Source organism: Schistocerca americana, unplaced genomic scaffold, assembly GCF_021461395.2.
Source record: "Schistocerca americana isolate TAMUIC-IGC-003095 unplaced genomic scaffold, iqSchAmer2.1 HiC_scaffold_1255, whole genome shotgun sequence".
NCBI lineage: Eukaryota > Metazoa > Arthropoda > Insecta > Orthoptera > Acrididae > Schistocerca > Schistocerca americana.
The window spans coordinates 1-20,396 of record NW_025725325.1 but is presented as its reverse complement, the minus strand read 5'-3'; the positions used below and the strand labels follow the sequence as shown (position 1 = coordinate 20,396).

The 20,396-nt window shown below is 50.2% G+C and overlaps 37 non-coding genes across 37 annotated transcripts; all 37 read right to left on the bottom strand.

The window, feature by feature from the left end:
• Positions 1 to 164: 164 nt before the first annotated feature.
• On the bottom strand, positions 165 to 246 carry Trnas-uga. Its single transcript has one exon. It is a non-coding gene; the product is annotated as a tRNA-Ser (tRNA).
• A 691-nt stretch (positions 247 to 937) lies between these two features.
• On the bottom strand, positions 938 to 1,019 carry Trnas-cga. Its single transcript has one exon. It is a non-coding gene; the product is annotated as a tRNA-Ser (tRNA).
• A 138-nt stretch (positions 1,020 to 1,157) lies between these two features.
• Trnak-uuu lies at positions 1,158 to 1,230 on the bottom strand. The gene has a single exon. It is a non-coding gene; the product is annotated as a tRNA-Lys (tRNA).
• A 528-nt stretch (positions 1,231 to 1,758) lies between these two features.
• On the bottom strand, positions 1,759 to 1,831 carry Trnaf-gaa. Its single transcript has one exon. It is a non-coding gene; the product is annotated as a tRNA-Phe (tRNA).
• Positions 1,832 to 2,389: 558 nt separating this feature from the next.
• Positions 2,390 to 2,471, bottom strand: Trnas-uga. Its single transcript has one exon. It is a non-coding gene; the product is annotated as a tRNA-Ser (tRNA).
• A 691-nt stretch (positions 2,472 to 3,162) lies between these two features.
• On the bottom strand, positions 3,163 to 3,244 carry Trnas-cga. Its single transcript has one exon. It is a non-coding gene; the product is annotated as a tRNA-Ser (tRNA).
• A 138-nt stretch (positions 3,245 to 3,382) lies between these two features.
• Positions 3,383 to 3,455, bottom strand: Trnak-uuu. The gene has a single exon. It is a non-coding gene; the product is annotated as a tRNA-Lys (tRNA).
• A 528-nt stretch (positions 3,456 to 3,983) lies between these two features.
• Trnaf-gaa lies at positions 3,984 to 4,056 on the bottom strand. The gene has a single exon. It is a non-coding gene; the product is annotated as a tRNA-Phe (tRNA).
• A 558-nt stretch (positions 4,057 to 4,614) lies between these two features.
• On the bottom strand, positions 4,615 to 4,696 carry Trnas-uga. Its single transcript has one exon. It is a non-coding gene; the product is annotated as a tRNA-Ser (tRNA).
• A 691-nt stretch (positions 4,697 to 5,387) lies between these two features.
• Positions 5,388 to 5,469, bottom strand: Trnas-cga. The gene has a single exon. It is a non-coding gene; the product is annotated as a tRNA-Ser (tRNA).
• A 138-nt stretch (positions 5,470 to 5,607) lies between these two features.
• Trnak-uuu lies at positions 5,608 to 5,680 on the bottom strand. The gene has a single exon. It is a non-coding gene; the product is annotated as a tRNA-Lys (tRNA).
• A 528-nt stretch (positions 5,681 to 6,208) lies between these two features.
• Positions 6,209 to 6,281, bottom strand: Trnaf-gaa. The gene has a single exon. It is a non-coding gene; the product is annotated as a tRNA-Phe (tRNA).
• A 558-nt stretch (positions 6,282 to 6,839) lies between these two features.
• Positions 6,840 to 6,921, bottom strand: Trnas-uga. The gene has a single exon. It is a non-coding gene; the product is annotated as a tRNA-Ser (tRNA).
• A 691-nt stretch (positions 6,922 to 7,612) lies between these two features.
• Positions 7,613 to 7,694, bottom strand: Trnas-cga. The gene has a single exon. It is a non-coding gene; the product is annotated as a tRNA-Ser (tRNA).
• A 138-nt stretch (positions 7,695 to 7,832) lies between these two features.
• On the bottom strand, positions 7,833 to 7,905 carry Trnak-uuu. Its single transcript has one exon. It is a non-coding gene; the product is annotated as a tRNA-Lys (tRNA).
• A 528-nt stretch (positions 7,906 to 8,433) lies between these two features.
• Trnaf-gaa lies at positions 8,434 to 8,506 on the bottom strand. The gene has a single exon. It is a non-coding gene; the product is annotated as a tRNA-Phe (tRNA).
• A 558-nt stretch (positions 8,507 to 9,064) lies between these two features.
• Positions 9,065 to 9,146, bottom strand: Trnas-uga. The gene has a single exon. It is a non-coding gene; the product is annotated as a tRNA-Ser (tRNA).
• Positions 9,147 to 9,837: 691 nt separating this feature from the next.
• Trnas-cga lies at positions 9,838 to 9,919 on the bottom strand. The gene has a single exon. It is a non-coding gene; the product is annotated as a tRNA-Ser (tRNA).
• Positions 9,920 to 10,057: 138 nt separating this feature from the next.
• On the bottom strand, positions 10,058 to 10,130 carry Trnak-uuu. Its single transcript has one exon. It is a non-coding gene; the product is annotated as a tRNA-Lys (tRNA).
• Positions 10,131 to 10,658: 528 nt separating this feature from the next.
• Positions 10,659 to 10,731, bottom strand: Trnaf-gaa. The gene has a single exon. It is a non-coding gene; the product is annotated as a tRNA-Phe (tRNA).
• Positions 10,732 to 11,289: 558 nt separating this feature from the next.
• Positions 11,290 to 11,371, bottom strand: Trnas-uga. Its single transcript has one exon. It is a non-coding gene; the product is annotated as a tRNA-Ser (tRNA).
• A 691-nt stretch (positions 11,372 to 12,062) lies between these two features.
• Positions 12,063 to 12,144, bottom strand: Trnas-cga. Its single transcript has one exon. It is a non-coding gene; the product is annotated as a tRNA-Ser (tRNA).
• A 138-nt stretch (positions 12,145 to 12,282) lies between these two features.
• On the bottom strand, positions 12,283 to 12,355 carry Trnak-uuu. Its single transcript has one exon. It is a non-coding gene; the product is annotated as a tRNA-Lys (tRNA).
• A 528-nt stretch (positions 12,356 to 12,883) lies between these two features.
• On the bottom strand, positions 12,884 to 12,956 carry Trnaf-gaa. The gene has a single exon. It is a non-coding gene; the product is annotated as a tRNA-Phe (tRNA).
• Positions 12,957 to 13,514: 558 nt separating this feature from the next.
• Positions 13,515 to 13,596, bottom strand: Trnas-uga. The gene has a single exon. It is a non-coding gene; the product is annotated as a tRNA-Ser (tRNA).
• A 691-nt stretch (positions 13,597 to 14,287) lies between these two features.
• Trnas-cga lies at positions 14,288 to 14,369 on the bottom strand. Its single transcript has one exon. It is a non-coding gene; the product is annotated as a tRNA-Ser (tRNA).
• A 138-nt stretch (positions 14,370 to 14,507) lies between these two features.
• On the bottom strand, positions 14,508 to 14,580 carry Trnak-uuu. The gene has a single exon. It is a non-coding gene; the product is annotated as a tRNA-Lys (tRNA).
• Positions 14,581 to 15,108: 528 nt separating this feature from the next.
• Trnaf-gaa lies at positions 15,109 to 15,181 on the bottom strand. Its single transcript has one exon. It is a non-coding gene; the product is annotated as a tRNA-Phe (tRNA).
• A 558-nt stretch (positions 15,182 to 15,739) lies between these two features.
• Trnas-uga lies at positions 15,740 to 15,821 on the bottom strand. Its single transcript has one exon. It is a non-coding gene; the product is annotated as a tRNA-Ser (tRNA).
• A 691-nt stretch (positions 15,822 to 16,512) lies between these two features.
• Trnas-cga lies at positions 16,513 to 16,594 on the bottom strand. The gene has a single exon. It is a non-coding gene; the product is annotated as a tRNA-Ser (tRNA).
• Positions 16,595 to 16,732: 138 nt separating this feature from the next.
• On the bottom strand, positions 16,733 to 16,805 carry Trnak-uuu. Its single transcript has one exon. It is a non-coding gene; the product is annotated as a tRNA-Lys (tRNA).
• Positions 16,806 to 17,333: 528 nt separating this feature from the next.
• On the bottom strand, positions 17,334 to 17,406 carry Trnaf-gaa. Its single transcript has one exon. It is a non-coding gene; the product is annotated as a tRNA-Phe (tRNA).
• A 558-nt stretch (positions 17,407 to 17,964) lies between these two features.
• On the bottom strand, positions 17,965 to 18,046 carry Trnas-uga. The gene has a single exon. It is a non-coding gene; the product is annotated as a tRNA-Ser (tRNA).
• A 691-nt stretch (positions 18,047 to 18,737) lies between these two features.
• Positions 18,738 to 18,819, bottom strand: Trnas-cga. Its single transcript has one exon. It is a non-coding gene; the product is annotated as a tRNA-Ser (tRNA).
• A 138-nt stretch (positions 18,820 to 18,957) lies between these two features.
• Trnak-uuu lies at positions 18,958 to 19,030 on the bottom strand. Its single transcript has one exon. It is a non-coding gene; the product is annotated as a tRNA-Lys (tRNA).
• Positions 19,031 to 19,558: 528 nt separating this feature from the next.
• On the bottom strand, positions 19,559 to 19,631 carry Trnaf-gaa. Its single transcript has one exon. It is a non-coding gene; the product is annotated as a tRNA-Phe (tRNA).
• Positions 19,632 to 20,189: 558 nt separating this feature from the next.
• On the bottom strand, positions 20,190 to 20,271 carry Trnas-uga. Its single transcript has one exon. It is a non-coding gene; the product is annotated as a tRNA-Ser (tRNA).
• Between the last annotated feature and the right edge of the window lie 125 nt (positions 20,272 to 20,396).

The following is a 20,396-nucleotide window of genomic DNA, read 5'->3' as shown; positions in this document are numbered from 1 at the left end:
ATGGACTGTGAGACGAGGAGATGAGCTGCGGCTTCTGGACGCGACTGTAACGCTGCGCCCTGGATCAAATAGTACTGCACATTGCTGGTGACCCACGTGTTTAGTAGTGACGCAACTGCTAGGATGCAGCTGAAACGTCCATCTTTTGAGAGCGAGAAAATTTTCGCAGTCGGCAGGACTCGAACCTACGCTCCCAGAGGGAATCTGATTTCAAGTCAGACGCCTTAACCACTCGGCCACGACTGCCGTTGGCAGAAGCGACTCCCGACAAGTGAAACCGCCACCTTTACAAGCAATCTGATGGCAGAAAACGGCGTGGCCTCACTCTTTTCCGTAGGGTTTCCATTAGCCGTTACGAAAGTGTATTAATTTTCGCCCAGACAGGGACTTGAACCCAGGACCCTTTGTTTGAAAGCCTAACGCTCTACCGACTCAGCTATGCGGGCCCACGCACGAGCATTATCGTACAGCTGCGTGGTGTGCGAGTGATTCGCATGTTGTAATTACTGGCTTATGGCTCCAATGGCGACTTCACCGACTTCCCACTGACGCACCGCTGACGCTAGTTTTCTGTCGTCTTAAAACGATGGGCATACCTCCAAGCAACTGCGAGATCTTATGAAAAGAAACGCTGCACCACTGCCTTAGCCGCGCTCGAATGATTGAATTGCGATTCTTAAAAAGAAATGAATGTTCGCTCTGTCCAACACTTTCGAGCACATCTGTGTACTCACGATCTCAGCGACGGCTTTCTGCAGTCCCAGCATCAGCGCGAGGTGAACCGATGGCCACAGTAAGCAGCGGTCGTCGCGAAACTCAGTATTCTTAAACGGAAACTTTCGTCTTGTTGAGAATGGCGTCACTGGTTTGCACCCGCATTCGCCCACGCATGTCACAGGTGTGCGAAAATTTTTGCTCCTCTTTACGCAAAATCGCACGCAGCCGGTAGGATTCGAACCTACGCTCCCAGAGGGAATCTGATTTCGAGTCAGACGCCTTAACCACTCGGCCACGACTGCCGGTAGCGCGGTGTTGTCCCGACACATGCAACTGCTACTGTTTAAAGCACTGTGGTGTCAGAAACAGGCGTAGCTGCATTATTTTCCGTAGCGTTTCCACCGCTACCAGACGAATCGCTACCAAAGTATTAAAATTTCCGCCCGGACAGGGACTTGAACCCTGGACCCTTAGGTTAAAAGCCTAATGCTCTACCGACTGAGCTATCCGGGCTCACGCGACGCTGTGAAACCTCCCACGATGCACAACTCACGTCCTTTACTGCTGTGCAATCGCTGCATGGGGCCGTTACTAATAAAACGTCGCCTAAATGCTGTCTGCAAACTTATCGCGATAAGCTCGTAACACACTACCGAAGACTGCTGACACACGATGCAACAACAAATTGCAGGAGTCGTTACGTCTCATACGTTGGAGCAGCGAATTTACATGTTTTGTCGACACTCACTGGGCAATTGGAAAATTCGCAAGCATTTCGAATGCAATGTTTCCCACGTTTTCGCTCATTTCACGGTTCCGTTGAAGACGTTCTTCACCACCTGACACAGAAAAAGGAACGCAGTCGGTAGGACTTTTTTGATTCTTTTGCTTCTAAGGGAGTCAGTTGTCTAGTGAGTTCCTCTTATGGCATGCACTAGACAACCAGAACACCTACAGGAGAGAGTCATTGTTGTTGTCAGCGGTAGTTGCATTATCACCAACGCAGAGCAATTCCATTGGCGTCGCATCAAAACGAGTACCTGCCGAAACCCGGGATCGAACCAGGGACCTTTAGATCTTCAGTCTAACGCTCTCCCAACTGAGCTATTTCGGCTGACGTTGAACGGTGCTGTTTGCATGTGTTCGTCAAACTCTGCCTCGTTGCCAATTTCACAGTCACCTTCGTCTGATAAGACACAGGGACGCTGAAAGGCGAGCAGCCGATGCAGTGAAGTCCCACACACATTTCTTCTGCTTCCATCATCGTAACAAGCAAACATGTCGACTCGATTCGTGTAATATTCACTTCGCTGACTTCACGTGACGCCGCGCTGGCGCTAGAAAACCCGTGCTATATCGATGCCAGGGGCAACTCATGTGCAGAGAACGACACAAGAAGGAGTGAGCCTCTCCACCGTATGAGAGGCAGTTTCTAGCAGATACACACGGTAAAACATTCGACTTGCGTTAGCTCATAAATTGCTACACGTCATCGTCTGCAAGCTAAAATGGACTGTGAGACGAGGAGATGAGCTGCGGCTTCTGGACGCGACTGTAACGCTGCGCCCTGGATCAAATAGTACTGCACATTGCTGGTGACCCACGTGTTTAGTAGTGACGCAACTGCTAGGATGCAGCTGAAACGTCCATCTTTTGAGAGCGAGAAAATTTTCGCAGTCGGCAGGACTCGAACCTACGCTCCCAGAGGGAATCTGATTTCAAGTCAGACGCCTTAACCACTCGGCCACGACTGCCGTTGGCAGAAGCGACTCCCGACAAGTGAAACCGCCACCTTTACAAGCAATCTGATGGCAGAAAACGGCGTGGCCTCACTCTTTTCCGTAGAGTTTCCATTAGCCGTTACGAAAGTGTATTAATTTTCGCCCAGACAGGGACTTGAACCCAGGACCCTTTGTTTGAAAGCCTAACGCTCTACCGACTCAGCTATGCGGGCCCACGCACGAGCATTATCGTACAGCTGCGTGGTGTGCGAGTGATTCGCATGTTGTAATTACTGGCTTATGGCTCCAATGGCGACTTCACCGACTTCCCACTGACGCACCGCTGACGCTAGTTTTCTGTCGTCTTAAAACGATGGGCATACCTCCAAGCAACTGCGAGATCTTATGAAAAGAAACGCTGCACCACTGCCTTAGCCGCGCTCGAATGATTGAATTGCGATTCTTAAAAAGAAATGAATGTTCGCTCTGTCCAACACTTTCGAGCACATCTGTGTACTCACGATCTCAGCGACGGCTTTCTGCAGTCCCAGCATCAGCGCGAGGTGAACCGATGGCCACAGTAAGCAGCGGTCGTCGCGAAACTCAGTATTCTTAAACGGAAACTTTCGTCTTGTTGAGAATGGCGTCACTGGTTTGCACCCGCATTCGCCCACGCATGTCACAGGTGTGCGAAAATTTTTGCTCCTCTTTACGCAAAATCGCACGCAGCCGGTAGGATTCGAACCTACGCTCCCAGAGGGAATCTGATTTCGAGTCAGACGCCTTAACCACTCGGCCACGACTGCCGGTAGCGCGGTGTTGTCCCGACACATGCAACTGCTACTGTTTAAAGCACTGTGGTGTCAGAAACAGGCGTAGCTGCATTATTTTCCGTAGCGTTTCCACCGCTACCAGACGAATCGCTACCAAAGTATTAAAATTTCCGCCCGGATAGGGACTTGAACCCTGGACCCTTAGGTTAAAAGCCTAATGCTCTACCGACTGAGCTATCCGGGCTCACGCGACGCTGTGAAACCTCCCACGATGCACAACTCACGTCCTTTACTGCTGTGCAATCGCTGCATGGGGCCGTTACTAATAAAACGTCGCCTAAATGCTGTCTGCAAACTTATCGCGATAAGCTCGTAACACACTACCGAAGACTGCTGACACACGATGCAACAACAAATTGCAGGAGTCGTTACGTCTCATACGTTGGAGCAGCGAATTTACATGTTTTGTCGACACTCACTGGGCAATTGGAAAATTCGCAAGCATTTCGAATGCAATGTTTCCCACGTTTTCGCTCATTTCACGGTTCCGTTGAAGACGTTCTTCACCACCTGACACAGAAAAAGGAACGCAGTCGGTAGGACTTTTTTGATTCTTTTGCTTCTAAGGGAGTCAGTTGTCTAGTGAGTTCCTCTTATGGCATGCACTAGACAACCAGAACACCTACAGGAGAGAGTCATTGTTGTTGTCAGCGGTAGTTGCATTATCACCAACGCAGAGCAATTCCATTGGCGTCGCATCAAAACGAGTACCTGCCGAAACCCGGGATCGAACCAGGGACCTTTAGATCTTCAGTCTAACGCTCTCCCAACTGAGCTATTTCGGCTGACGTTGAACGGTGCTGTTTGCATGTGTTCGTCAAACTCTGCCTCGTTGCCAATTTCACAGTCACCTTCGTCTGATAAGACACAGGGACGCTGAAAGGCGAGCAGCCGATGCAGTGAAGTCCCACACACATTTCTTCTGCTTCCATCATCGTAACAAGCAAACATGTCGACTCGATTCGTGTAATATTCACTTCGCTGACTTCACGTGACGCCGCGCTGGCGCTAGAAAACCCGTGCTATATCGATGCCAGGGGCAACTCATGTGCAGAGAACGACACAAGAAGGAGTGAGCCTCTCCACCGTATGAGAGGCAGTTTCTAGCAGATACACACGGTAAAACATTCGACTTGCGTTAGCTCATAAATTGCTACACGTCATCGTCTGCAAGCTAAAATGGACTGTGAGACGAGGAGATGAGCTGCGGCTTCTGGACGCGACTGTAACGCTGCGCCCTGGATCAAATAGTACTGCACATTGCTGGTGACCCACGTGTTTAGTAGTGACGCAACTGCTAGGATGCAGCTGAAACGTCCATCTTTTGAGAGCGAGAAAATTTTCGCAGTCGGCAGGACTCGAACCTACGCTCCCAGAGGGAATCTGATTTCAAGTCAGACGCCTTAACCACTCGGCCACGACTGCCGTTGGCAGAAGCGACTCCCGACAAGTGAAACCGCCACCTTTACAAGCAATCTGATGGCAGAAAACGGCGTGGCCTCACTCTTTTCCGTAGAGTTTCCATTAGCCGTTACGAAAGTGTATTAATTTTCGCCCAGACAGGGACTTGAACCCAGGACCCTTTGTTTGAAAGCCTAACGCTCTACCGACTCAGCTATGCGGGCCCACGCACGAGCATTATCGTACAGCTGCGTGGTGTGCGAGTGATTCGCATGTTGTAATTACTGGCTTATGGCTCCAATGGCGACTTCACCGACTTCCCACTGACGCACCGCTGACGCTAGTTTTCTGTCGTCTTAAAACGATGGGCATACCTCCAAGCAACTGCGAGATCTTATGAAAAGAAACGCTGCACCACTGCCTTAGCCGCGCTCGAATGATTGAATTGCGATTCTTAAAAAGAAATGAATGTTCGCTCTGTCCAACACTTTCGAGTACATCTGTGTACTCACGATCTCAGCGACGGCTTTCTGCAGTCCCAGCATCAGCGCGAGGTGAACCGATGGCCACAGTAAGCAGCGGTCGTCGCGAAACTCAGTATTCTTAAACGGAAACTTTCGTCTTGTTGAGAATGGCGTCACTGGTTTGCACCCGCATTCGCCCACGCATGTCACAGGTGTGCGAAAATTTTTGCTCCTCTTTACGCAAAATCGCACGCAGCCGGTAGGATTCGAACCTACGCTCCCAGAGGGAATCTGATTTCGAGTCAGACGCCTTAACCACTCGGCCACGACTGCCGGTAGCGCGGTGTTGTCCCGACACATGCAACTGCTACTGTTTAAAGCACTGTGGTGTCAGAAACAGGCGTAGCTGCATTATTTTCCGTAGCGTTTCCACCGCTACCAGACGAATCGCTACCAAAGTATTAAAATTTCCGCCCGGACAGGGACTTGAACCCTGGACCCTTAGGTTAAAAGCCTAATGCTCTACCGACTGAGCTATCCGGGCTCACGCGACGCTGTGAAACCTCCCACGATGCACAACTCACGTCCTTTACTGCTGTGCAATCGCTGCATGGGGCCGTTACTAATAAAACGTCGCCTAAATGCTGTCTGCAAACTTATCGCGATAAGCTCGTAACACACTACCGAAGACTGCTGACACACGATGCAACAACAAATTGCAGGAGTCGTTACGTCTCATACGTTGGAGCAGCGAATTTACATGTTTTGTCGACACTCACTGGGCAATTGGAAAATTCGCAAGCATTTCGAATGCAATGTTTCCCACGTTTTCGCTCATTTCACGGTTCCGTTGAAGACGTTCTTCACCACCTGACACAGAAAAAGGAACGCAGTCGGTAGGACTTTTTTGATTCTTTTGCTTCTAAGGGAGTCAGTTGTCTAGTGAGTTCCTCTTATGGCATGCACTAGACAACCAGAACACCTACAGGAGAGAGTCATTGTTGTTGTCAGCGGTAGTTGCATTATCACCAACGCAGAGCAATTCCATTGGCGTCGCATCAAAACGAGTACCTGCCGAAACCCGGGATCGAACCAGGGACCTTTAGATCTTCAGTCTAACGCTCTCCCAACTGAGCTATTTCGGCTGACGTTGAACGGTGCTGTTTGCATGTGTTCGTCAAACTCTGCCTCGTTGCCAATTTCACAGTCACCTTCGTCTGATAAGACACAGGGACGCTGAAAGGCGAGCAGCCGATGCAGTGAAGTCCCACACACATTTCTTCTGCTTCCATCATCGTAACAAGCAAACATGTCGACTCGATTCGTGTAATATTCACTTCGCTGACTTCACGTGACGCCGCGCTGGCGCTAGAAAACCCGTGCTATATCGATGCCAGGGGCAACTCATGTGCAGAGAACGACACAAGAAGGAGTGAGCCTCTCCACCGTATGAGAGGCAGTTTCTAGCAGATACACACGGTAAAACATTCGACTTGCGTTAGCTCATAAATTGCTACACGTCATCGTCTGCAAGCTAAAATGGACTGTGAGACGAGGAGATGAGCTGCGGCTTCTGGACGCGACTGTAACGCTGCGCCCTGGATCAAATAGTACTGCACATTGCTGGTGACCCACGTGTTTAGTAGTGACGCAACTGCTAGGATGCAGCTGAAACGTCCATCTTTTGAGAGCGAGAAAATTTTCGCAGTCGGCAGGACTCGAACCTACGCTCCCAGAGGGAATCTGATTTCAAGTCAGACGCCTTAACCACTCGGCCACGACTGCCGTTGGCAGAAGCGACTCCCGACAAGTGAAACCGCCACCTTTACAAGCAATCTGATGGCAGAAAACGGCGTGGCCTCACTCTTTTCCGTAGGGTTTCCATTAGCCGTTACGAAAGTGTATTAATTTTCGCCCAGACAGGGACTTGAACCCAGGACCCTTTGTTTGAAAGCCTAACGCTCTACCGACTCAGCTATGCGGGCCCACGCACGAGCATTATCGTACAGCTGCGTGGTGTGCGAGTGATTCGCATGTTGTAATTACTGGCTTATGGCTCCAATGGCGACTTCACCGACTTCCCACTGACGCACCGCTGACGCTAGTTTTCTGTCGTCTTAAAACGATGGGCATACCTCCAAGCAACTGCGAGATCTTATGAAAAGAAACGCTGCACCACTGCCTTAGCCGCGCTCGAATGATTGAATTGCGATTCTTAAAAAGAAATGAATGTTCGCTCTGTCCAACACTTTCGAGCACATCTGTGTACTCACGATCTCAGCGACGGCTTTCTGCAGTCCCAGCATCAGCGCGAGGTGAACCGATGGCCACAGTAAGCAGCGGTCGTCGCGAAACTCAGTATTCTTAAACGGAAACTTTCGTCTTGTTGAGAATGGCGTCACTGGTTTGCACCCGCATTCGCCCACGCATGTCACAGGTGTGCGAAAATTTTTGCTCCTCTTTACGCAAAATCGCACGCAGCCGGTAGGATTCGAACCTACGCTCCCAGAGGGAATCTGATTTCGAGTCAGACGCCTTAACCACTCGGCCACGACTGCCGGTAGCGCGGTGTTGTCCCGACACATGCAACTGCTACTGTTTAAAGCACTGTGGTGTCAGAAACAGGCGTAGCTGCATTATTTTCCGTAGCGTTTCCACCGCTACCAGACGAATCGCTACCAAAGTATTAAAATTTCCGCCCGGACAGGGACTTGAACCCTGGACCCTTAGGTTAAAAGCCTAATGCTCTACCGACTGAGCTATCCGGGCTCACGCGACGCTGTGAAACCTCCCACGATGCACAACTCACGTCCTTTACTGCTGTGCAATCGCTGCATGGGGCCGTTACTAATAAAACGTCGCCTAAATGCTGTCTGCAAACTTATCGCGATAAGCTCGTAACACACTACCGAAGACTGCTGACACACGATGCAACAACAAATTGCAGGAGTCGTTACGTCTCATACGTTGGAGCAGCGAATTTACATGTTTTGTCGACACTCACTGGGCAATTGGAAAATTCGCAAGCATTTCGAATGCAATGTTTCCCACGTTTTCGCTCATTTCACGGTTCCGTTGAAGACGTTCTTCACCACCTGACACAGAAAAAGGAACGCAGTCGGTAGGACTTTTTTGATTCTTTTGCTTCTAAGGGAGTCAGTTGTCTAGTGAGTTCCTCTTATGGCATGCACTAGACAACCAGAACACCTACAGGAGAGAGTCATTGTTGTTGTCAGCGGTAGTTGCATTATCACCAACGCAGAGCAATTCCATTGGCGTCGCATCAAAACGAGTACCTGCCGAAACCCGGGATCGAACCAGGGACCTTTAGATCTTCAGTCTAACGCTCTCCCAACTGAGCTATTTCGGCTGACGTTGAACGGTGCTGTTTGCATGTGTTCGTCAAACTCTGCCTCGTTGCCAATTTCACAGTCACCTTCGTCTGATAAGACACAGGGACGCTGAAAGGCGAGCAGCCGATGCAGTGAAGTCCCACACACATTTCTTCTGCTTCCATCATCGTAACAAGCAAACATGTCGACTCGATTCGTGTAATATTCACTTCGCTGACTTCACGTGACGCCGCGCTGGCGCTAGAAAACCCGTGCTATATCGATGCCAGGGGCAACTCATGTGCAGAGAACGACACAAGAAGGAGTGAGCCTCTCCACCGTATGAGAGGCAGTTTCTAGCAGATACACACGGTAAAACATTCGACTTGCGTTAGCTCATAAATTGCTACACGTCATCGTCTGCAAGCTAAAATGGACTGTGAGACGAGGAGATGAGCTGCGGCTTCTGGACGCGACTGTAACGCTGCGCCCTGGATCAAATAGTACTGCACATTGCTGGTGACCCACGTGTTTAGTAGTGACGCAACTGCTAGGATGCAGCTGAAACGTCCATCTTTTGAGAGCGAGAAAATTTTCGCAGTCGGCAGGACTCGAACCTACGCTCCCAGAGGGAATCTGATTTCAAGTCAGACGCCTTAACCACTCGGCCACGACTGCCGTTGGCAGAAGCGACTCCCGACAAGTGAAACCGCCACCTTTACAAGCAATCTGATGGCAGAAAACGGCGTGGCCTCACTCTTTTCCGTAGAGTTTCCATTAGCCGTTACGAAAGTGTATTAATTTTCGCCCAGACAGGGACTTGAACCCAGGACCCTTTGTTTGAAAGCCTAACGCTCTACCGACTCAGCTATGCGGGCCCACGCACGAGCATTATCGTACAGCTGCGTGGTGTGCGAGTGATTCGCATGTTGTAATTACTGGCTTATGGCTCCAATGGCGACTTCACCGACTTCCCACTGACGCACCGCTGACGCTAGTTTTCTGTCGTCTTAAAACGATGGGCATACCTCCAAGCAACTGCGAGATCTTATGAAAAGAAACGCTGCACCACTGCCTTAGCCGCGCTCGAATGATTGAATTGCGATTCTTAAAAAGAAATGAATGTTCGCTCTGTCCAACACTTTCGAGCACATCTGTGTACTCACGATCTCAGCGACGGCTTTCTGCAGTCCCAGCATCAGCGCGAGGTGAACCGATGGCCACAGTAAGCAGCGGTCGTCGCGAAACTCAGTATTCTTAAACGGAAACTTTCGTCTTGTTGAGAATGGCGTCACTGGTTTGCACCCGCATTCGCCCACGCATGTCACAGGTGTGCGAAAATTTTTGCTCCTCTTTACGCAAAATCGCACGCAGCCGGTAGGATTCGAACCTACGCTCCCAGAGGGAATCTGATTTCGAGTCAGACGCCTTAACCACTCGGCCACGACTGCCGGTAGCGCGGTGTTGTCCCGACACATGCAACTGCTACTGTTTAAAGCACTGTGGTGTCAGAAACAGGCGTAGCTGCATTATTTTCCGTAGCGTTTCCACCGCTACCAGACGAATCGCTACCAAAGTATTAAAATTTCCGCCCGGACAGGGACTTGAACCCTGGACCCTTAGGTTAAAAGCCTAATGCTCTACCGACTGAGCTATCCGGGCTCACGCGACGCTGTGAAACCTCCCACGATGCACAACTCACGTCCTTTACTGCTGTGCAATCGCTGCATGGGGCCGTTACTAATAAAACGTCGCCTAAATGCTGTCTGCAAACTTATCGCGATAAGCTCGTAACACACTACCGAAGACTGCTGACACACGATGCAACAACAAATTGCAGGAGTCGTTACGTCTCATACGTTGGAGCAGCGAATTTACATGTTTTGTCGACACTCACTGGGCAATTGGAAAATTCGCAAGCATTTCGAATGCAATGTTTCCCACGTTTTCGCTCATTTCACGGTTCCGTTGAAGACGTTCTTCACCACCTGACACAGAAAAAGGAACGCAGTCGGTAGGACTTTTTTGATTCTTTTGCTTCTAAGGGAGTCAGTTGTCTAGTGAGTTCCTCTTATGGCATGCACTAGACAACCAGAACACCTACAGGAGAGAGTCATTGTTGTTGTCAGCGGTAGTTGCATTATCACCAACGCAGAGCAATTCCATTGGCGTCGCATCAAAACGAGTACCTGCCGAAACCCGGGATCGAACCAGGGACCTTTAGATCTTCAGTCTAACGCTCTCCCAACTGAGCTATTTCGGCTGACGTTGAACGGTGCTGTTTGCATGTGTTCGTCAAACTCTGCCTCGTTGCCAATTTCACAGTCACCTTCGTCTGATAAGACACAGGGACGCTGAAAGGCGAGCAGCCGATGCAGTGAAGTCCCACACACATTTCTTCTGCTTCCATCATCGTAACAAGCAAACATGTCGACTCGATTCGTGTAATATTCACTTCGCTGACTTCACGTGACGCCGCGCTGGCGCTAGAAAACCCGTGCTATATCGATGCCAGGGGCAACTCATGTGCAGAGAACGACACAAGAAGGAGTGAGCCTCTCCACCGTATGAGAGGCAGTTTCTAGCAGATACACACGGTAAAACATTCGACTTGCGTTAGCTCATAAATTGCTACACGTCATCGTCTGCAAGCTAAAATGGACTGTGAGACGAGGAGATGAGCTGCGGCTTCTGGACGCGACTGTAACGCTGCGCCCTGGATCAAATAGTACTGCACATTGCTGGTGACCCACGTGTTTAGTAGTGACGCAACTGCTAGGATGCAGCTGAAACGTCCATCTTTTGAGAGCGAGAAAATTTTCGCAGTCGGCAGGACTCGAACCTACGCTCCCAGAGGGAATCTGATTTCAAGTCAGACGCCTTAACCACTCGGCCACGACTGCCGTTGGCAGAAGCGACTCCCGACAAGTGAAACCGCCACCTTTACAAGCAATCTGATGGCAGAAAACGGCGTGGCCTCACTCTTTTCCGTAGAGTTTCCATTAGCCGTTACGAAAGTGTATTAATTTTCGCCCAGACAGGGACTTGAACCCAGGACCCTTTGTTTGAAAGCCTAACGCTCTACCGACTCAGCTATGCGGGCCCACGCACGAGCATTATCGTACAGCTGCGTGGTGTGCGAGTGATTCGCATGTTGTAATTACTGGCTTATGGCTCCAATGGCGACTTCACCGACTTCCCACTGACGCACCGCTGACGCTAGTTTTCTGTCGTCTTAAAACGATGGGCATACCTCCAAGCAACTGCGAGATCTTATGAAAAGAAACGCTGCACCACTGCCTTAGCCGCGCTCGAATGATTGAATTGCGATTCTTAAAAAGAAATGAATGTTCGCTCTGTCCAACACTTTCGAGCACATCTGTGTACTCACGATCTCAGCGACGGCTTTCTGCAGTCCCAGCATCAGCGCGAGGTGAACCGATGGCCACAGTAAGCAGCGGTCGTCGCGAAACTCAGTATTCTTAAACGGAAACTTTCGTCTTGTTGAGAATGGCGTCACTGGTTTGCACCCGCATTCGCCCACGCATGTCACAGGTGTGCGAAAATTTTTGCTCCTCTTTACGCAAAATCGCACGCAGCCGGTAGGATTCGAACCTACGCTCCCAGAGGGAATCTGATTTCGAGTCAGACGCCTTAACCACTCGGCCACGACTGCCGGTAGCGCGGTGTTGTCCCGACACATGCAACTGCTACTGTTTAAAGCACTGTGGTGTCAGAAACAGGCGTAGCTGCATTATTTTCCGTAGCGTTTCCACCGCTACCAGACGAATCGCTACCAAAGTATTAAAATTTCCGCCCGGACAGGGACTTGAACCCTGGACCCTTAGGTTAAAAGCCTAATGCTCTACCGACTGAGCTATCCGGGCTCACGCGACGCTGTGAAACCTCCCACGATGCACAACTCACGTCCTTTACTGCTGTGCAATCGCTGCATGGGGCCGTTACTAATAAAACGTCGCCTAAATGCTGTCTGCAAACTTATCGCGATAAGCTCGTAACACACTACCGAAGACTGCTGACACACGATGCAACAACAAATTGCAGGAGTCGTTACGTCTCATACGTTGGAGCAGCGAATTTACATGTTTTGTCGACACTCACTGGGCAATTGGAAAATTCGCAAGCATTTCGAATGCAATGTTTCCCACGTTTTCGCTCATTTCACGGTTCCGTTGAAGACGTTCTTCACCACCTGACACAGAAAAAGGAACGCAGTCGGTAGGACTTTTTTGATTCTTTTGCTTCTAAGGGAGTCAGTTGTCTAGTGAGTTCCTCTTATGGCATGCACTAGACAACCAGAACACCTACAGGAGAGAGTCATTGTTGTTGTCAGCGGTAGTTGCATTATCACCAACGCAGAGCAATTCCATTGGCGTCGCATCAAAACGAGTACCTGCCGAAACCCGGGATCGAACCAGGGACCTTTAGATCTTCAGTCTAACGCTCTCCCAACTGAGCTATTTCGGCTGACGTTGAACGGTGCTGTTTGCATGTGTTCGTCAAACTCTGCCTCGTTGCCAATTTCACAGTCACCTTCGTCTGATAAGACACAGGGACGCTGAAAGGCGAGCAGCCGATGCAGTGAAGTCCCACACACATTTCTTCTGCTTCCATCATCGTAACAAGCAAACATGTCGACTCGATTCGTGTAATATTCACTTCGCTGACTTCACGTGACGCCGCGCTGGCGCTAGAAAACCCGTGCTATATCGATGCCAGGGGCAACTCATGTGCAGAGAACGACACAAGAAGGAGTGAGCCTCTCCACCGTATGAGAGGCAGTTTCTAGCAGATACACACGGTAAAACATTCGACTTGCGTTAGCTCATAAATTGCTACACGTCATCGTCTGCAAGCTAAAATGGACTGTGAGACGAGGAGATGAGCTGCGGCTTCTGGACGCGACTGTAACGCTGCGCCCTGGATCAAATAGTACTGCACATTGCTGGTGACCCACGTGTTTAGTAGTGACGCAACTGCTAGGATGCAGCTGAAACGTCCATCTTTTGAGAGCGAGAAAATTTTCGCAGTCGGCAGGACTCGAACCTACGCTCCCAGAGGGAATCTGATTTCAAGTCAGACGCCTTAACCACTCGGCCACGACTGCCGTTGGCAGAAGCGACTCCCGACAAGTGAAACCGCCACCTTTACAAGCAATCTGATGGCAGAAAACGGCGTGGCCTCACTCTTTTCCGTAGGGTTTCCATTAGCCGTTACGAAAGTGTATTAATTTTCGCCCAGACAGGGACTTGAACCCAGGACCCTTTGTTTGAAAGCCTAACGCTCTACCGACTCAGCTATGCGGGCCCACGCACGAGCATTATCGTACAGCTGCGTGGTGTGCGAGTGATTCGCATGTTGTAATTACTGGCTTATGGCTCCAATGGCGACTTCACCGACTTCCCACTGACGCACCGCTGACGCTAGTTTTCTGTCGTCTTAAAACGATGGGCATACCTCCAAGCAACTGCGAGATCTTATGAAAAGAAACGCTGCACCACTGCCTTAGCCGCGCTCGAATGATTGAATTGCGATTCTTAAAAAGAAATGAATGTTCGCTCTGTCCAACACTTTCGAGCACATCTGTGTACTCACGATCTCAGCGACGGCTTTCTGCAGTCCCAGCATCAGCGCGAGGTGAACCGATGGCCACAGTAAGCAGCGGTCGTCGCGAAACTCAGTATTCTTAAACGGAAACTTTCGTCTTGTTGAGAATGGCGTCACTGGTTTGCACCCGCATTCGCCCACGCATGTCACAGGTGTGCGAAAATTTTTGCTCCTCTTTACGCAAAATCGCACGCAGCCGGTAGGATTCGAACCTACGCTCCCAGAGGGAATCTGATTTCGAGTCAGACGCCTTAACCACTCGGCCACGACTGCCGGTAGCGCGGTGTTGTCCCGACACATGCAACTGCTACTGTTTAAAGCACTGTGGTGTCAGAAACAGGCGTAGCTGCATTATTTTCCGTAGCGTTTCCACCGCTACCAGACGAATCGCTACCAAAGTATTAAAATTTCCGCCCGGACAGGGACTTGAACCCTGGACCCTTAGGTTAAAAGCCTAATGCTCTACCGACTGAGCTATCCGGGCTCACGCGACGCTGTGAAACCTCCCACGATGCACAACTCACGTCCTTTACTGCTGTGCAATCGCTGCATGGGGCCGTTACTAATAAAACGTCGCCTAAATGCTGTCTGCAAACTTATCGCGATAAGCTCGTAACACACTACCGAAGACTGCTGACACACGATGCAACAACAAATTGCAGGAGTCGTTACGTCTCATACGTTGGAGCAGCGAATTTACATGTTTTGTCGACACTCACTGGGCAATTGGAAAATTCGCAAGCATTTCGAATGCAATGTTTCCCACGTTTTCGCTCATTTCACGGTTCCGTTGAAGACGTTCTTCACCACCTGACACAGAAAAAGGAACGCAGTCGGTAGGACTTTTTTGATTCTTTTGCTTCTAAGGGAGTCAGTTGTCTAGTGAGTTCCTCTTATGGCATGCACTAGACAACCAGAACACCTACAGGAGAGAGTCATTGTTGTTGTCAGCGGTAGTTGCATTATCACCAACGCAGAGCAATTCCATTGGCGTCGCATCAAAACGAGTACCTGCCGAAACCCGGGATCGAACCAGGGACCTTTAGATCTTCAGTCTAACGCTCTCCCAACTGAGCTATTTCGGCTGACGTTGAACGGTGCTGTTTGCATGTGTTCGTCAAACTCTGCCTCGTTGCCAATTTCACAGTCACCTTCGTCTGATAAGACACAGGGACGCTGAAAGGCGAGCAGCCGATGCAGTGAAGTCCCACACACATTTCTTCTGCTTCCATCATCGTAACAAGCAAACATGTCGACTCGATTCGTGTAATATTCACTTCGCTGACTTCACGTGACGCCGCGCTGGCGCTAGAAAACCCGTGCTATATCGATGCCAGGGGCAACTCATGTGCAGAGAACGACACAAGAAGGAGTGAGCCTCTCCACCGTATGAGAGGCAGTTTCTAGCAGATACACACGGTAAAACATTCGACTTGCGTTAGCTCATAAATTGCTACACGTCATCGTCTGCAAGCTAAAATGGACTGTGAGACGAGGAGATGAGCTGCGGCTTCTGGACGCGACTGTAACGCTGCGCCCTGGATCAAATAGTACTGCACATTGCTGGTGACCCACGTGTTTAGTAGTGACGCAACTGCTAGGATGCAGCTGAAACGTCCATCTTTTGAGAGCGAGAAAATTTTCGCAGTCGGCAGGACTCGAACCTACGCTCCCAGAGGGAATCTGATTTCAAGTCAGACGCCTTAACCACTCGGCCACGACTGCCGTTGGCAGAAGCGACTCCCGACAAGTGAAACCGCCACCTTTACAAGCAATCTGATGGCAGAAAACGGCGTGGCCTCACTCTTTTCCGTAGAGTTTCCATTAGCCGTTACGAAAGTGTATTAATTTTCGCCCAGACAGGGACTTGAACCCAGGACCCTTTGTTTGAAAGCCTAACGCTCTACCGACTCAGCTATGCGGGCCCACGCACGAGCATTATCGTACAGCTGCGTGGTGTGCGAGTGATTCGCATGTTGTAATTACTGGCTTATGGCTCCAATGGCGACTTCACCGACTTCCCACTGACGCACCGCTGACGCTAGTTTTCTGTCGTCTTAAAACGATGGGCATACCTCCAAGCAACTGCGAGATCTTATGAAAAGAAACGCTGCACCACTGCCTTAGCCGCGCTCGAATGATTGAATTGCGATTCTTAAAAAGAAATGAATGTTCGCTCTGTCCAACACTTTCGAGCACATCTGTGTACTCACGATCTCAGCGACGGCTTTCTGCAGTCCCAGCATCAGCGCGAGGTGAACCGATGGCCACAGTAAGCAGCGGTCGTCGCGAAACTCAGTATTCTTAAACGGAAACTTTCGTCTTGTTGAGAATGGCGTCACTGGTTTGCACCCGCATTCGCCCACGCATGTCACAGGTGTGCGAAAATTTTTGCTCCTCTTTACGCAAAATCGCACGCAGCCGGTAGGATTCGAACCTACGCTCCCAGAGGGAATCTGATTTCGAGTCAGACGCCTTAACCACTCGGCCACGACTGCCGGTAGCGCGGTGTTGTCCCGACACATGCAACTGCTACTGTTTAAAGCACTGTGGTGTCAGAAACAGGCGTAGCTGCATTATTTTCCGTAGCGTTTCCACCGCTACCAGACGAATCGCTACCAAAGTATTAAAATTTCCGCCCGGACAGGGACTTGAACCCTGGACCCTTAGGTTAAAAGCCTAATGCTCTACCGACTGAGCTATCCGGGCTCACGCGACGCTGTGAAACCTCCCACGATGCACAACTCACGTCCTTTACTGCTGTGCAATCGCTGCATGGGGCCGTTACTAATAAAACGTCGCCTAAATGCTGTCTGCAAACTTATCGCGATAAGCTCGTAACACACTACCGAAGACTGCTGACACACGATGCAACAACAAATTGCAGGAGTCGTTACGTCTCATACGTTGGAGCAGCGAATTTACATGTTTTGTCGACACTCACTGGGCAATTGGAAAATTCGCAAGCATTTCGAATGCAATGTTTCCCACGTTTTCGCTCATTTCACGGTTCCGTTGAAGACGTTCTTCACCACCTGACACAGAAAAAGGAACGCAGTCGGTAGGACTTTTTTGATTCTTTTGCTTCTAAGGGAGTCAGTTGTCTAGTGAGTTCCTCTTATGGCATGCACTAGACAACCAGAACACCTACAGGAGAGAGTCATTGTTGTTGTCAGCGGTAGTTGCATTATCACCAACGCAGAGCAATTCCATTGGCGTCGCATCAAAACGAGTACCTGCCGAAACCCGGGATCGAACCAGGGACCTTTAGATCTTCAGTCTAACGCTCTCCCAACTGAGCTATTTCGGCTGACGTTGAACGGTGCTGTTTGCATGTGTTCGTCAAACTCTGCCTCGTTGCCAATTTCACAGTCACCTTCGTCTGATAAGACACAGGGACGCTGAAAGGCGAGCAGCCGATGCAGTGAAGTCCCACACACATTTCTTCTGCTTCCATCATCGTAACAAGCAAACATGTCGACTCGATTCGTGTAATATTCACTTCGCTGACTTCACGTGACGCCGCGCTGGCGCTAGAAAACCCGTGCTATATCGATGCCAGGGGCAACTCATGTGCAGAGAACGACACAAGAAGGAGTGAGCCTCTCCACCGTATGAGAGGCAGTTTCTAGCAGATACACACGGTAAAACATTCGACTTGCGTTAGCTCATAAATTGCTACACGTCATCGTCTGCAAGCTAAAATGGACTGTGAGACGAGGAGATGAGCTGCGGCTTCTGGACGCGACTGTAACGCTGCGCCCTGGATCAAATAGTACTGCACATTGCTGGTGACCCACGTGTTTAGTAGTGACGCAACTGCTAGGATGCAGCTGAAACGTCCATCTTTTGAGAGCGAGAAAATTTTCGCAGTCGGCAGGACTCGAACCTACGCTCCCAGAGGGAATCTGATTTCAAGTCAGACGCCTTAACCACTCGGCCACGACTGCCGTTGGCAGAAGCGACTCCCGACAAGTGAAACCGCCACCTTTACAAGCAATCTGATGGCAGAAAACGGCGTGGCCTCACTCTTTTCCGTAGGGTTTCCATTAGCCGTTACGAAAGTGTATTAATTTTCGCCCAGACAGGGACTTGAACCCAGGACCCTTTGTTTGAAAGCCTAACGCTCTACCGACTCAGCTATGCGGGCCCACGCACGAGCATTATCGTACAGCTGCGTGGTGTGCGAGTGATTCGCATGTTGTAATTACTGGCTTATGGCTCCAATGGCGACTTCACCGACTTCCCACTGACGCACCGCTGACGCTAGTTTTCTGTCGTCTTAAAACGATGGGCATACCTCCAAGCAACTGCGAGATCTTATGAAAAGAAACGCTGCACCACTGCCTTAGCCGCGCTCGAATGATTGAATTGCGATTCTTAAAAAGAAATGAATGTTCGCTCTGTCCAACACTTTCGAGCACATCTGTGTACTCACGATCTCAGCGACGGCTTTCTGCAGTCCCAGCATCAGCGCGAGGTGAACCGATGGCCACAGTAAGCAGCGGTCGTCGCGAAACTCAGTATTCTTAAACGGAAACTTTCGTCTTGTTGAGAATGGCGTCACTGGTTTGCACCCGCATTCGCCCACGCATGTCACAGGTGTGCGAAAATTTTTGCTCCTCTTTACGCAAAATCGCACGCAGCCGGTAGGATTCGAACCTACGCTCCCAGAGGGAATCTGATTTCGAGTCAGACGCCTTAACCACTCGGCCACGACTGCCGGTAGCGCGGTGTTGTCCCGACACATGCAACTGCTACTGTTTAAAGCACTGTGGTGTCAGAAACAGGCGTAGCTGCATTATTTTCCGTAGCGTTTCCACCGCTACCAGACGAATCGCTACCAAAGTATTAAAATTTCCGCCCGGACAGGGACTTGAACCCTGGACCCTTAGGTTAAAAGCCTAATGCTCTACCGACTGAGCTATCCGGGCTCACGCGACGCTGTGAAACCTCCCACGATGCACAACTCACGTCCTTTACTGCTGTGCAATCGCTGCATGGGGCCGTTACTAATAAAACGTCGCCTAAATGCTGTCTGCAAACTTATCGCGATAAGCTCGTAACACACTACCGAAGACTGCTGACACACGATGCAACAACAAATTGCAGGAGTCGTTACGTCTCATACGTTGGAGCAGCGAATTTACATGTTTTGTCGACACTCACTGGGCAATTGGAAAATTCGCAAGCATTTCGAATGCAATGTTTCCCACGTTTTCGCTCATTTCACGGTTCCGTTGAAGACGTTCTTCACCACCTGACACAGAAAAAGGAACGCAGTCGGTAGGACTTTTTTGATTCTTTTGCTTCTAAGGGAGTCAGTTGTCTAGTGAGTTCCTCTTATGGCATGCACTAGACAACCAGAACACCTACAGGAGAGAGTCATTGTTGTTGTCAGCGGTAGTTGCATTATCACCAACGCAGAGCAATTCCATTGGCGTCGCATCAAAACGAGTACCTGCCGAAACCCGGGATCGAACCAGGGACCTTTAGATCTTCAGTCTAACGCTCTCCCAACTGAGCTATTTCGGCTGACGTTGAACGGTGCTGTTTGCATGTGTTCGTCAAACTCTGCCTCGTTGCCAATTTCACAGTCACCTTCGTCTGATAAGACACAGGGACGCTGAAAGGCGAGCAGCCGATGCAGTGAAGTCCCACACACATTTCTTCTGCTTCCATCATCGTAACAAGCAAACATGTCGACTCGATTCGTGTAATATTCACTTCGCTGACTTCACGTGACGCCGCGCTGGCGCTAGAAAACCCGTGCTATATCGATGCCAGGGGCAACTCATGTGCAGAGAACGACACAAGAAGGAGTGAGCCTCTCCACCGTATGAGAGGCAGTTTCTAGCAGATACACACGGTAAAACATTCGACTTGCGTTAGCTCATAAATTGCTACACGTCATCGTCTGCAAGCTAAAATGGACTGTGAGACGAGGAGATGAGCTGCGGCTTCTGGACGCGACTGTAACGCTGCGCCCTGGATCAAATAGTACTGCACATTGCTGGTGACCCACGTGTTTAGTAGTGACGCAACTGCTAGGATGCAGCTGAAACGTCCATCTTTTGAGAGCGAGAAAATTTTCGCAGTCGGCAGGACTCGAACCTACGCTCCCAGAGGGAATCTGATTTCAAGTCAGACGCCTTAACCACTCGGCCACGACTGCCGTTGGCAGAAGCGACTCCCGACAAGTGAAACCGCCACCTTTACAAGCAATCTGATGGCAGAAAACGGCGTGGCCTCACTCTTTTCCGTAGGGTTTCCATTAGCCGTTACGAAAGTGTATTAATT